Genomic DNA, 14,265 nt, shown 5'->3' on the forward strand with positions numbered 1-14,265 from the left:
AAGTGCACTCAGGGGTACTCAGGTGTATCACCAGTGGTGATTACGCTGCTCCATCTGCCACTCTTGTGTGAGCAGCACAGTACACTCAGAGGTACACAGAGGTATCGACAGTGGTGATGAAGCTGCTCCATCTATCACTCTTCTGTGTGAGTAGCACAGGTACACTCAGAGGTACTCAGAGGTACCGCCAGGGTGATGAAGCTGCTCCATGTGCCACTCTTCTGTGTGAGTAGCACAGTACACTCAGAGGTACTCAGAATTATGGCCAGTGGTGATGAAGCTGCTCCATCTGTCACTCTTCTGTGTGAGTGGCACAAGTACACTCAGAGGAACTCAGAGGTAACACCAGTGGAGATGAAGCTGCTCCATCTGTCAGCCTTCTGTATGAGTAGCACAGTACACTCAGAGGCACACAGAGGTATCGCTAGAGGTAATGAAGCTGCTCCATCTGTCTCTCTTCTGTGTGAGTAGCACAAGTACACTCAGAGGTACTCAGAGTTACCGCCAGTGGTGATGAAGCTGCTCCATCTGTCACTCTTCTGTGTGAGTGGCACAAGTACACTCAGAGGTACTTACAGGTACCGCCAGGGTGATGAAGCTGCTCCATCTGTCATTTTTCTGTGTGAGTGACACAAGTACTCACAGAGGTACTCAGGGGTAAGGACAGTGGTGATGAAGCTGCTCCATCTGTCACTCTTCTGTGTGAGTGGCACAAGTACACTCAGAGGTACTCATAGGTATCTCCAGTGGTGATTAAGTTGCTCCATCTGTCACTTTTATGTGTGAGTGGCACAAGTACACTCAGAGGTACTCAGAGGTACCGACAGAGGTGATGAAGCTGTTCCATCTGCCAATCTTCTGTGTGAGTAGCATAGTACACTCAGAGGTACTCCAAGGTATCTCCAGTGGTGATGAAGCTGGTCCATCTGTCACTCTTCTGTGTGAGTGGCACAAGTACACTCAGAGGTACTCAGAGGTATCACTAGTGGTGATTAAGCTGCTCCATCTGTCACTTTTCTGTGTGAGTGGCACAAGTACACTCAGAGGTACGGATAGGTATCACCAGTGGTGATGAAGCTGTTCCATCTGTCACTCGTCTGTGTGAGTGGCACAAGTACACTCAGAGGTACTCAGGTGTATCACCAGTGGTGATTAAGCTGCTCCATGGGCCACTCTTCTATGTGAGTAGCACAGTATACTCAGAGGTACACAGAGGTATCGCCAGAGGTGATGTAGCTGCTCCATCTGTCACTCTTCTGTGTGAAGGGCACCAGTACACTCAGAGGTACTCAGAGGTACTCAGAGGTACTCAGAGGTACCGCCAGGGTGATGAAGCTACTCCATCTGTCACTCTTCTGTGAGAATGGCACAAGTACACACAGAGGTACTCAGAGGTACTCAGAGGTACCGCCAGGGTGATGAAGCTTCTCCATCTGTCATTTTTCAGTGTGAGTGACACAAGTACTCAAAGAGGTACTCAGGGGTAAGGCCAGTGGTGATGAAGCTGCTCCACCTGTCACTCTTCTGTGTGAGTTGCACAAGTGCACTCAGAGGTACTCAGAGGTACCACCAGTGGTGATGAAGCTGCTCCATCTGTCACTCTTCTGTGTGATTAGCAGAAGTACACTCAGAGGTATTCAGAGGTACCACCAGCGGTGATGAAGCTGCTCCATCTGTCACTCTTCTGTGTGATTGGCACAAGTACACTCAGAGGTACTCAGATGTACTCAGAGATACCGCCAGGGTGATGAAGCCACTCAATCTGTCACTCTGCTGTCTGAATGGCACAAGTACACTCAGAGGTACTCAGGGATACCGCCAGTGATGATGAAGCTGTTCCATCTGTCACTCTTCTGTGTGAGTGGCACAAGTGCACTCAGAGGTACTCGGTTGTATCACCAGTGGTGATTAAGCTGCTCCATCTGTCACTGTTCAGTGTGAGTGGCACCAGTACTCTCAGAGGTACTCAGAGGTACTCAGAGGTACTGCCAGTGTGATTAAACTGCTCCATCTGTCACTCTGCTGTGTGAGTGGCACAAGTACACTCAGAGGTATTCAAGGGTATCACCAGTGGTGATTAAGATGCTCCATCTGTCACTCTTCTGTGTGAGTGGCACAAGTACTCTCGGAGGTACTCAGAGGTACCGCCAGTGGTGGTGAAGCTGTTCCATCTGCCAATCTTCTGTGTGAGTAGCACAGTACACTCAGAGGTACTCAGAGGTATCTCCAGTGCTGATGAAGCTGCTCCATCTGTCACTTTTCTGTGTGAATGGCACAAGTGCACTCAGAGGTACTCAGAGGTATTGCCTGTGGTGATGAAGCTGCTCCATCTGTCACTCTTCTATGTGAGTAGCACAGTACACTCAGAGGTACACAGAGGTATTGCCAGTGGTGATGAAGCTGCTCCATCTGTCACTCTTCCGTGCTAGTGGCACAAGTGCACTCAGAGGTACTTCGAGGTACCACCAGTGGTGATGAAGTTGCTCCATCTGTCACTCGTCTGTGTGATTAGGACAAGTACACTCAGAGGTACTCAGAGGTACCGCCAGTTGTGATGAAGCTGCTCCACCTGTCACTCTTCTGTGTGAGTGGCACAGGTGCACTCAGAGGTACTCAGAGGTATTGCCAATGGTGATGAAGCTTCTATATCTGACACACTTCTGTGTGAGTGGCACAATTATACTCAGTGTTACTCAGAGGTACCGCCAGTGGTGATGAAGCTGATCCATCTGCCACTCTTCCGTGTGAGTAGCACAGTACACTCAGAGGTACACAGAGGTATCGCTAGAGGTGATGAAGCCTCTCCATCAGTCACTCTTCTGTGTGATTAGCAGAAGTACACTCAGAGACACTCAGAGGTACCACCAGTGGTGATGAAGCTGCTCCATCTGTCACTCTTCTGTGTGAGTAGCACAGTACACTCAGAGGCACACAGATGTATCGCTAGAGGTAATGAAGCTGCTACATCTGTCACTCTTCTTTGTGAGTAGCACAAGGACACTCAGAGGTACTCAGAGGTACGGCCAGTGGTGATGAAGCCTCTCCATCGGTCACTCTTCTGTGTGAGTGGCACAAGTACACTCAGAGGTACTCACAGGTAGCGCCAGGGTGATGAAGCTGCTCCATCTGTCATTTTTCAGTGTGAGTGACACAAGTACACACAGAGGTACTCAGGGGTAAGGCCAGTGGTGATGAAGCTGCTCCACCTGTCACTCTTCTGTGTGAGTTGCACAAGTGCAATCAGAGGTACTCAGAGGTACCGCCATTGGTGATGAAGCTGCTCCATCTGTCACTCTTATGTGTGATTAGCAGAAGTACACTCAGAGGTATTCAGAGGTACCACCAGCGGTGATGAAGCTGCTCCATCTGTCACTCTTCTGTGTGATTGGCACAAGTACACTCAGAGGTTCTCAGAGGTACCGCCAGTGATGATGAAGCTGCTCCATGTGCCACTCTTCTGTGTGAGTAGCACAGTACACTCAGAGGTACTCAGAAGTACGGCCAGTGGTGATGAAGCTGCTCCATCTGTCACTCTTCTGTGTGAGTGGCACAAGTACACTCAGAGGTACTCACAGGTAGCGCCAGGGTGATGAAGCTGCTCCATCTGTCATTTTTCAGTGTGAGTGACACAAGTACTCAAAGAGGTACTCAGGGGTAAGGCCAGTGGTGATGAAGCTGCTCCACCTGTCACTCTTCTGTGTGAGTTGCACAAGTGCACTCAGAGGTACTCAGAGGTACCACCAGTGGTGATGAAGCTGCTCCATCTGTCACTCTTCTGTGTGATTAGCAGAAGTACACTCAGAGGTATTCAGAGGTACCACCAGCGGTGATGAAGCTGCTCCATCTGTCACTCTCTTTGTGTGATTGGCACAAGTACACTCAGAGGTTCTCAGAGGTACCGCCAGTGATGATGAAGCTGCTCCATTTGCCACTCTTCTGTGTGAGTAGCACAGTACACTCAGAGGTACTCAGAAGTACGGCCAGTGGTGATGAAGCTGCTCCATCTGTCACTCTTCTGTGTGAGTGGCACAAGTACACTCAGAGGAACTCAGAGGTAACACCAGTGGAGAGGAAGCTGCTCCATCTGTCACCCTTCTGTGTGAGTGGCAGAGGTACACTCAGAGGTACTCGGGTGTATCACCAGTGGTGATTAAGATGCTCCATGGGCCACTATTATATGTGAGTAGCACAGTATACTCAGAGGTACACAGGGGTATCGCCAGAGGTGATGTAGCTGCTCCATCTGTCACTCTTCTGTGTGAATGGCACCAGTACACTCAGAGGTACTCAGAGATACCGCCAGGGTGATGAAGCCACTCCATCTGTCATTCTGCTGTCTGAATGGCACACGTACACTCAGAGGTACTCAAGGGTACCGCCAGTGATGATGAAGCTGTTCCATCTGTCACTCTTCTGTGTGAGTGGCACAAGTGCACTCAGAGGTACTCGGGTGTATCACCAGTGGTGATTAAGCTGCTCCATGTGCCACTCTTCTGTGTGAGTAGCACAGTACACTCAGATGTACACAGAGGTATCGCCAGAGGTGATGTAGCTGCTCCATCTGTCACTCTTCTGTGTGAATGGCACCAGTACACTCAGAGGTACTCAGAGGTACTCAGAGGTACCACCAGGGTGATGAAGACACTCCATCTGTCACTCTGCAGTCTGAATGGCACACGCACACTCAGAGGTACTCAGGGGTACCGCCAGTGGTGATGAAGCTGTTCCATCTGTCACTCTTCTGTGTGAGTGGCACAAGTGCACTCAGAGGTACTCGGGTGTATCACCAGTGGTGATTAAGCTGCTCCATGGGCCACTCTTCTGTGTGAGTAGCACAGTACACTCAGATGTACACAGAGGTATCGCCAGTGGGGATGAAGCTGCTCCATCTGTCACTCTGCTGTGTGAGTGGCACCAGTACACTCAGAGGTACTCAGAGGTACCGCCAGTGTGATGAAACTGCTCCATCTGTCACTCTGCTGTGTGAGTGGCACACGTACACTCAGAGGTACTCAGAGGTACTCAGAGGTACCGCCAGGGTGATGAAGCCACTCCATCTGTCACTCTGCTGTCTTCAGGGGTATCACCAGTGGTGATTAAGCTGCTCCATCTGTCACTCTTCTGTGTGAGTGGCACAAGTACTCTCAGAGGTACTCAGAGGTACCGCCAGTGATGGTGAAGCTGTTCCATCTGCCAATATTCTGTGTGAGTGGCACAGGTGCACTCAGAGGTACTCAGAGGTATTGCCATTGGTGATCAAGCTTCTATATCTGACACACTTCTGTGTGAGTGGCACAATTATACTCAGTGTTACTCAGAGGTACCACCAGTGGTGATGAAGCTGCTCCATCTGCCACTCTTCCATGTGAGTAGCACAGTACACTCAGAGGTACACAGAGGTATCGCTAGAGGTGATGAAGCTGCTCCATCTGTCACTCTTCTGTGTGAGTAGCACAGTACACTCAGATGTACACAGAGGTATCGCCAGAGGTGATGTAGCTGCTCCATCTGTCACTCTTCTGTGTGAATGGCACCAGTACACTCAGAGGTACTCAGAGGTACTCAGAGGTACCGCCAGGGTGATGAAGCCACTCCATCTGTCACTCTGCTGTCTGAATGGCACAAGTACACACAGAGGTACTCAGAGGTACTGCCAGTGGTGATGAAGCTGCTCCATCTGTCACTCTTCTGTGTGAGTGGCACAAGTACACTCAGAGGAACTCAGAGGTAGCGCCAGTGTGATGAAGCTGCTCCATCTGTCACTCTTCTGTGTGAGTGGCACAAGTACACTCAGAGATATTCAGGGGTATCACCAGTGGTGATTAAGCTGCTTCATCTGTCACTCTTCTGTGTGAGTGGCACAAGTACTCTCAGAGGTAGTCTGAGGTACCGCCAGCGGTGGTGAAGCTGTTCTATCTGCCAATCTTCTGTGTGAGTAGCAGAGTACACTCAGAGGTATTCAGGGGTATCACCAGTGGTGATTTAGCTGCTCCATCTGTCACTCTTCTGTGTGAATGGCACAAGTGCACTCAGAGGTACTCAGAAGTATTGCCAGTGGTGATGAAGCTGCTCCATCTGTCACTCTTCTGTGTGAGTAGCACAGTACACTCAGAGGTACTCAGAGGTATTGCCAGTGGTGATGAAGCTGCTCCATCTGTCACTCTTCCGCGTGAGTGGCACCAGCACACTCAGAGGTACTCAAGGTACTCAAGGTACTCAGAGATACCGCCAGGGTGATGAAGCTACTCCATCTGTCACTCTTCTGTGTGAATGACACCAGTACACTCAGAGGTACTCAGAGGTATTCAGAGGTACCGCCAGGGTGATGAAGCCACTCCATCTGTCACTCTGCTGTCTGAATGGCACAAGTACACACAGAGGTACTCAGACGTACTGCCAGTGGTGATGAAGCTGCTCCATCTGTCACTCTTCTGTGTGAGTGGCACAAGTACACTCAGAGGTATTCAGGGGTATCACCAGTGGTGATTAAGCTGCTCCATCTGTCACTCTTCTGTATGAGTGGCACACGTACACTCAGAGGTACTCAGGGGAATCGCCAGTGATGATGAAGCTGTTCCATCTGTCACTCTTCTGTGTGAGTGGCACAAGTGCACTCAGAGGTTCTCGGGTGTATCACCAGTGGTGATTAAGCTGCTCCATCTGTCACTCTTCTGTGTGAGTAGCATAGTACACTCAGAGGTACTCAGAGGTATTGCCAGTGGTGATGAAGCTGCTCCATCTGTCACTCTTCCGCGTGAGTGGCACCAGCACACTCAGAGGTACTCAAGGTACTCAAAGGTACTCAGAGATACCGCCAGGGTGATGAAGCTACTCCATCTGTCACTCTTCTGTGAGAATGGCACAAGTACACTCAGAGGTACTCAGAGGTATCACCAGTGGTGATTTAGCTGCTCCATCTGTCACTTTTCTGTGTGAGTGGCACAAGTACACTCAGAGGTACTCATAGGTATCACCAGTGGTGATGAAGCTGTTCCATCTGTCACTCGTCTGTGTGAGTGGCACAAGTACACTCAGAGGTACTCAGAGGTACTCAGAGGTACCGCCAGGGTGATGAAGCTACTCCATCCGTCACTCTTCTGTGAGAATGGCACAAGTACACACAGAGGTACTCAGAGGTATCACCAGTGGTGATTAAGCTGCTCCATCTGTCACTTCTCTGTGTGAGTGGCACAAGTACACTCAGAGGTACTCATAGGTATCACCAGTGGTGATGAAGCTGTTCCATCTGTCACTCTTCTGTGTGAGTGGCAGGGGTACACTCAGAGGTACTCAGGTGTATCACCAGTTTTGATTAAGCTGCTCCATGGGCCACTCATCTATGTGAGTAGCACAGTATACTCAGAGGTACACAGAGGTATCGCCAGAGGTGATGTAGCTGCTCCATCTGTCACTCTTCTGTGTGAATGACACCAGTACACTCAGAGGTACTCAGAGGTACTCAGAGGTACCGCCAGGGTGATGAAGCCACTCCATCTGTCACTCTGCTGTCTGAATGGCACAAGTACACACAGAGGTACTCAGACGTACCTCCAGTGGTGATGAAGCTGCTCCATCTGTCACTCTTCTGTGTGAGTAGCACAGTACACTCAGAGGTACTCAGAGGTATTGCCAGTGGTGATGAAGCTGCTCCATCTGTCACTCTTCTGTGTGAGTGGCACAAGTACACTCAGAGGTATTCAGGGGTATCACCAGTGGTGATTAAGCTGCTCCATCTGTCACTCTTCTGTATGAGTTGCACACGTACACTCAGAGGTACTCAGGGGAATCGCCAGTGATGATGAAGCTGTTCCATCTGTCACTCTTCTGTGTGAGTGGCACAAGTGCACTCAGAGGTTCTCGGGTGTATCACCAGTGGTGATTAAGCTGCTCCATGGGCCACTCTTCTGTGTGAGTAGCACAGTACTCTCAGATGTACACAGAGGTATCGCCAGTGGTGATGAAGCTGCTCCATCTGTCACTCTTATGTGTGAGTAGCACAGTACACTCAGAGGTACTCAGAGGTATTGCCAGTGGTGATGAAGCTGCTCCATCTGTCACTCTTCCGCGTGAGTGGCACCAGCACACTCAGAGGTACTCAAGGTACTCAAAGGTACTCAGAGATACCGCCAGGGTGATGAAGCTACTCCATCTGTCACTCTTCTGTGAGAATGGCACAAGTACACTCAGAGGTACTCAGAGGTATCACCAGTGGTGATTAAGCTGCTCCATCTGTCACTTTTCTGTGTGAGTGGCACAAGTACACTCAGAGGTACTCATAGGTATCACCAGTGGTGATGAAGCTGTTCCATCTGTCACTCGTCTGTGTGAGTGGCACAAGTACACTCAGAGGTACTCAGAGATACTCAGAGGTACCGCCAGGGTGATGAAGCTACTCCATCTGTCACTCTTCTGTGAGAATGGCACAAGTACACACAGAGGTACTCAGAGGTATCACCAGTGGTGATGAAGCTGTTCCATCTGTCACTCTTCTGTGTGAGTGGCAGGGGTACACTCAGAGGTACTCAGGTGTATCACCAGTTTTGATTAAGCTGCTCCATGGGCCACTCATCTATGTGAGTAGCACAGTATACTGAGAGGTACACAGAGGTATCGCCAGAGGTGATGTAGCTGCTCCATCTGTCACTCTTCTGTGTGAATGACACCAGTACACTCAGAGGTACTCAGAGGTACTCAGAGGTACCGCCAGGGTGATGAAGCCACTCCATCTGTCACTCTGCTGTCTGAATGGCACAAGTACACACGGAGGTACTCAGACGGACTGCCAGTGGTGATGAAGCTGCTCCATCTGTCACTCTTCTGTGTGAGTAGCACAGTACACTCAGAGGTACTCAGAGGTATTGCCAGTGGTGATGAAGCTGCTCCATCTGTCACTCTTCTGTGTGAGTGGCACAAGTACACTCAGAGGTATTCAGGGGTATCACCAGTGGTGATTAAGCTGCTCCATCTGTCACTATTCTGTATGAGTGGCACACGTACACTCAGAGGTACTCAGGGGAATCGCCAGTGATGATGAAGCTGTTCCATCTGTCACTCTTCTGTGTGAGTAGCACAGTACACTCAGAGGTACTCATAGGTATCACCAGTGGTGATGAAGCTGTTCCATCTGTCACTCTTCTGTGTGAGTGGCAGAGGTACACTCAGAGGTACTCGGGTGTATCACCAGTGGTGATTAAGCTGCTCCATGGGCCACTCTTCTATGTGAGTAGCACAGTATACTCAGAGGTACACAGAGGTATCGCCAGAGGTGATGTAGCTGCTCCATCTGTCACTCTTCTGTGTGAATGGCACCACTACACTCAGAGGTACTCAGAGGTACCGCCAGGGTGATGAAGCCACTCCATCTGTCACTCTGCTGTCTGAATGGCACAAGTACACACAGAGGTACTCAGAGGTACTACCAGTGGTGATGAAGCTGCTCCATCTGTCACTCTTCTGTGTGAGTGGCACAAGTACACTGAGAGGAACTCAGAGGTACCGCCAGTGTGATGAAGCTGCTCCATCTGTCACTCTTCTGTGTGAGTGGCACAAGTACACTCAGAGGTATTCAGGGGTATCGCCAGTGGTGATTAAGCTGCTTCATCTGTCACTCTTCCGTGTGAGTGGCACAAGTACACTCAGAGGTACTCATAGGTATCGCCAGCAGTGATGAAACTGCTCCATCTGCCACTCTTCTGTGTGAATGGCACAAGTGCACTCAGAGGTACTCAGAAGTATTGCCTGTGGTGATGAAGCTGCTCCATCTGTCACTCTTCTGTGTGAGTAGCACAGTACACTCAGAGGTACTCAGAGGTATTGCCTGTGGTGATGAAGCTGCTCCATCTGTCACTCTTCATTGTGAGTGGCACCAGCACACTCAGAGGTACTCAGAGGTACTCAAAGGTACTCAGAGATACCGCCAGGGTGATTAAGCTACTCCATCTGTCACTCTTCTGTGAGAATGGCACAAGTACACTCAGAGGTACTCAGAGGTATCACCAGTGGTGATTAAGCTGCTCCATCTGTCACTTTTCTGTGTGAGTGGCACAAGTACACTCAGAGGTACTCATAGGTATCACCAGTGGTGATGAAGCTGTTCCATCTGTCACTCGTCTGTGTGAGTGGCACAAGTACACTCAGAGGTACTCAGGTGTATCACCAGTGGTGATTAAGCTGCTCCATGGGCCACTCTTCTATGTGAGTAGCACAGTATACTCAGAGGTACACAGAGGTATCGCCAGAGGTGATGTAGCTGCTCCATCTGTCACTCTTCTGTGTGAAGGGCACCAGTACACTCAGAGGTACTCAGAGGTACTCAGAGGTACTCAGAGGTACCGCCAGGGTGATGAAGCTACTCCATCTGTCACTCTTCTGTGAGAATGGCACAAGTACACACAGAGGTACTCAGAGGTATCACCAGTGGTGATGAAGCTGCTCCATCTGTCACTCTTCTGTGTGAGTAGCACAGTACACTCAGAGGTACTCAGAGGTATTGCCAGTGGTGATGAAGCTGCTCCATCTGTCACTCTTCTGTGTGAGTGGCACAAGTACACTCAGAGGTATTCAGGGGTATCACCAGTGGTGATTAAGCTGCTCCATCTGTCACTATTCTGTATGAGTGGCACACGTACACTCAGAGGTACTCAGGGGAATCGCCAGTGATGATGAAGCTGTTCCATCTGTCACTCTTCTGTGTGAGTAGCACAGTACACTCAGAGGTACTCATAGGTATCACCAGTGGTGATGAAGCTGTTCCATCTGTCACTCTTCTGTGTGAGTGGCAGAGGTACACTCAGAGGTACTCGGGTGTATCACCAGTGGTGATTAAGCTGCTCCATGGGCCACTCTTCTATGTGAGTAGCACAGTATACTCAGAGGTACACAGAGGTATCGCCAGAGGTGATGTAGCTGCTCCATCTGTCACTCTTCTGTGTGAATGGCACCACTACACTCAGAGGTACTCAGAGGTACCGCCAGGGTGATGAAGCCACTCCATCTGTCACTCTGCTGTCTGAATGGCACAAGTACACACAGAGGTACTCAGAGGTACTACCAGTGGTGATGAAGCTGCTCCATCTGTCACTCTTCTGTGTGAGTGGCACAAGTACACTGAGAGGAACTCAGAGGTACCGCCAGTGTGATGAAGCTGCTCCATCTGTCACTCTTCTGTGTGAGTGGCACAAGTACACTCAGAGGTATTCAGGGGTATCGCCAGTGGTGATTAAGCTGCTTCATCTGTCACTCTTCCGTGTGAGTGGCACAAGTACACTCAGAGGTACTCATAGGTATCGCCAGCAGTGATGAAACTGCTCCATCTGCCACTCTTCTGTGTGAATGGCACAAGTGCACTCAGAGGTACTCAGAAGTATTGCCTGTGGTGATGAAGCTGCTCCATCTGTCACTCTTCTGTGTGAGTAGCACAGTACACTCAGAGGTACTCAGAGGTATTGCCTGTGGTGATGAAGCTGCTCCATCTGTCACTCTTCATTGTGAGTGGCACCAGCACACTCAGAGGTACTCAGAGGTACTCAAAGGTACTCAGAGATACCGCCAGGGTGATTAAGCTACTCCATCTGTCACTCTTCTGTGAGAATGGCACAAGTACACTCAGAGGTACTCAGAGGTATCACCAGTGGTGATTAAGCTGCTCCATCTGTCACTTTTCTGTGTGAGTGGCACAAGTACACTCAGAGGTACTCATAGGTATCACCAGTGGTGATGAAGCTGTTCCATCTGTCACTCGTCTGTGTGAGTGGCACAAGTACACTCAGAGGTACTCAGGTGTATCACCAGTGGTGATTAAGCTGCTCCATGGGCCACTCTTCTATGTGAGTAGCACAGTATACTCAGAGGTACACAGAGGTATCGCCAGAGGTGATGTAGCTGCTCCATCTGTCACTCTTCTGTGTGAAGGGCACCAGTACACTCAGAGGTACTCAGAGGTACTCAGAGGTACTCAGAGGTACCGCCAGGGTGATGAAGCTACTCCATCTGTCACTCTTCTGTGAGAATGGCACAAGTACACACAGAGGTACTCAGAGGTATCACCAGTGGTGATTAAGCTGCTCCATCTGCCACTCTTCCGTGTGAGTGGCACAAGTACACTCTGAGGTACTCAGAGGTATCACCAGTGGTGATGAAGCTGCTACATCTGTCACTCTCTGTGTGAGTGGCAGAAGTACACTCAGAGCTATCGCCAGCGGTGATGAAGCTGCACCATCTGTCACTCTTCTGTGTGAGTAGCACAGTACATTCAGAGGTACTCAGAGGTTTCTCTTGTGGTGATGAAGCTGATAAATCTGTCACTCTTTTGTGTGAGTGGCACAAGTACACTCAGAGGTACACGGAGGTACTGCCAGTGGTGATGAGGCTGCTCCATCTGCCACTCTTGTGGGTGAGTAGCACAGTACACTGAGAGGTACACAGAGGTATCGCTAGAGGTCATGAAGCTGGTCCATCTGTCACTCTTCTGTCTGAATGACACAAGTACACACAGACGTACTCAGAGGTACTGCCAGTGGTGATGAAGCTGCTCCATCTGTCACTCTTCCGTGTGAGTGGCACAAGTACACTCAGAGGTACTCAGAGGTATCACCAGTGGTGATTAAGATGCTCCATCTGTCGCTTTTCTGTGTGAGTGGCACAAGTACACTCGGAGGTACTCATAGGTATCACCAATGGTGATTAAGCTTCTCCATTTGTCACTTTTCTGTGTGAGTGGCACAAGTACACTCAGAGGTACTCAGAGGTACCGACAGCGGTGATGAAGCTGTTTCATCTGCCAATCTTCTGTGTGAGTAGCACAGTACACTCAGAGGTACTCAGAGGTATCTCCAGTGGTGATGAAGCTGCTCCATCTGTCACTCTTCTGTGTGAGTGGCACAAGTGCACTCAGAGGTACTCAGGTGTATTACCAGTGGTGATTAAGCTGCTCCATGGGCCACTCTTCTGTGTGAGTAGCACAGTACACTCAGACGTACACAGAGGTATCGCCAGAGGTGATGAAGCTGCTCCATCTGTCACTCTTCTGTGTGAGTGGCACCAGTACACTCAGAGGTACTCAGAGGTACTCAGAGGTACCGCCAGTGTGATGAAGCTGCTCCATCTGTCACTCTTCTATGTGAGTGGCACAAGTACACTCAGAAGTATTCAGGGGTATCACCAGTGGTGATTAAGCTGCTCCATCTGTCACTCTTCTGTGTGAGTGGCACAAGTACTCTCAGAGGTACTCAGAGGTACCGCCAGCGGTGGTGAAGCTGTTCCATCTGCCAATCTTCTGTGTGAGTAGCACAGTACACTCAGAGGTACTCAGAGGTATCTCCAGTGTTGATGAAGCTGCTCCATCTGTCACTCTTCTGTGTGAATGGCACAAGTGCACTCAGAGGTACTCAGAGGTATTGCCTGTGGTGATGAAGCTGCTCCATCTGTCACTCTTCTGTGTGAGCAGCACAGTACACTCAGAGGTATTGCCAGTGGTGATGAAGCTGCTCCATCTGTCACTCTTCCGTGTGAGTGGCACAAGTACACTCAGAGGTACTCATAGGTATCGCCAGCAGTGATGAAACTGCTCCATCTGCCACTCTTCCGTGTGATTGGCACAAGTACACTCAGAGGTACTCAGGGGTATCGGCACCAGTGATGAAGATGCTCCATCTGCCACTCTTCCGTGTGAGTGGCACAAGTACACTCAGAGGTACTTCGAGGTACCGCCAGTGGTGATGAAGTTGTTCCATCTTGCACTCTTCTGTGTGAGTAGCACAAGTACACTCAGAGGAACTCATAGGTACCGCCAGTGGTGATCAAGCTGCTCCGTTTGCCACTCTTCTGTGTGAGTGCCACACATACACTCAGATATGTGCCCGGAGCTGCGTGTGCCGGAGTCCCACACCTGGGCTGCTTTCCATCCATCAGTCTTCTTTTCGCATTATGGCCTCTGGGCTTCACAAGGTAGTGGCAAATGCTGTACTTTGGGAATCCATGTATCCGTTCAAACATGTAAACAGTCCTACAGCTGATGGCTGGAGTAGAAGTGCTGTTATCTCGCCTGGTGCAGAGCGAGTAAAGTGTATAACACGTGGGGATAAGTGTCACAGATAATGTTGCAGTTTACAAATATGAATGAATGATTTATTACATGACCCCATACAACTATGGTTCCCATTTGCTATAGGCCCATTGTGTGTGAGCCCCAGTAACGTGTTCATGTATATTGCAGCCGGTATAGTGAGGAGTGTGCAGTGCATGTTTCAAGCTCCTTCATTGCTGAAT

General features: G+C 49.9%; 1 protein-coding gene across 5 annotated transcripts in view; it reads right to left on the bottom strand.

Moving 5' to 3' along the window:
- The window catches only part of VEPH1 (ventricular zone expressed PH domain containing 1), a 2,478,904-nt gene that overhangs the window by 2,179,543 nt on the left and 285,096 nt on the right, over window positions 1-14,265 (bottom strand). The window lies entirely within an intron of this gene.

This window comes from Ambystoma mexicanum, chromosome 10 (assembly GCF_040938575.1).
Source record: "Ambystoma mexicanum isolate Mex_15411 chromosome 10, UKY_AmexF1_1, whole genome shotgun sequence".
Taxonomy (NCBI): domain Eukaryota; kingdom Metazoa; phylum Chordata; class Amphibia; order Caudata; family Ambystomatidae; genus Ambystoma; species Ambystoma mexicanum.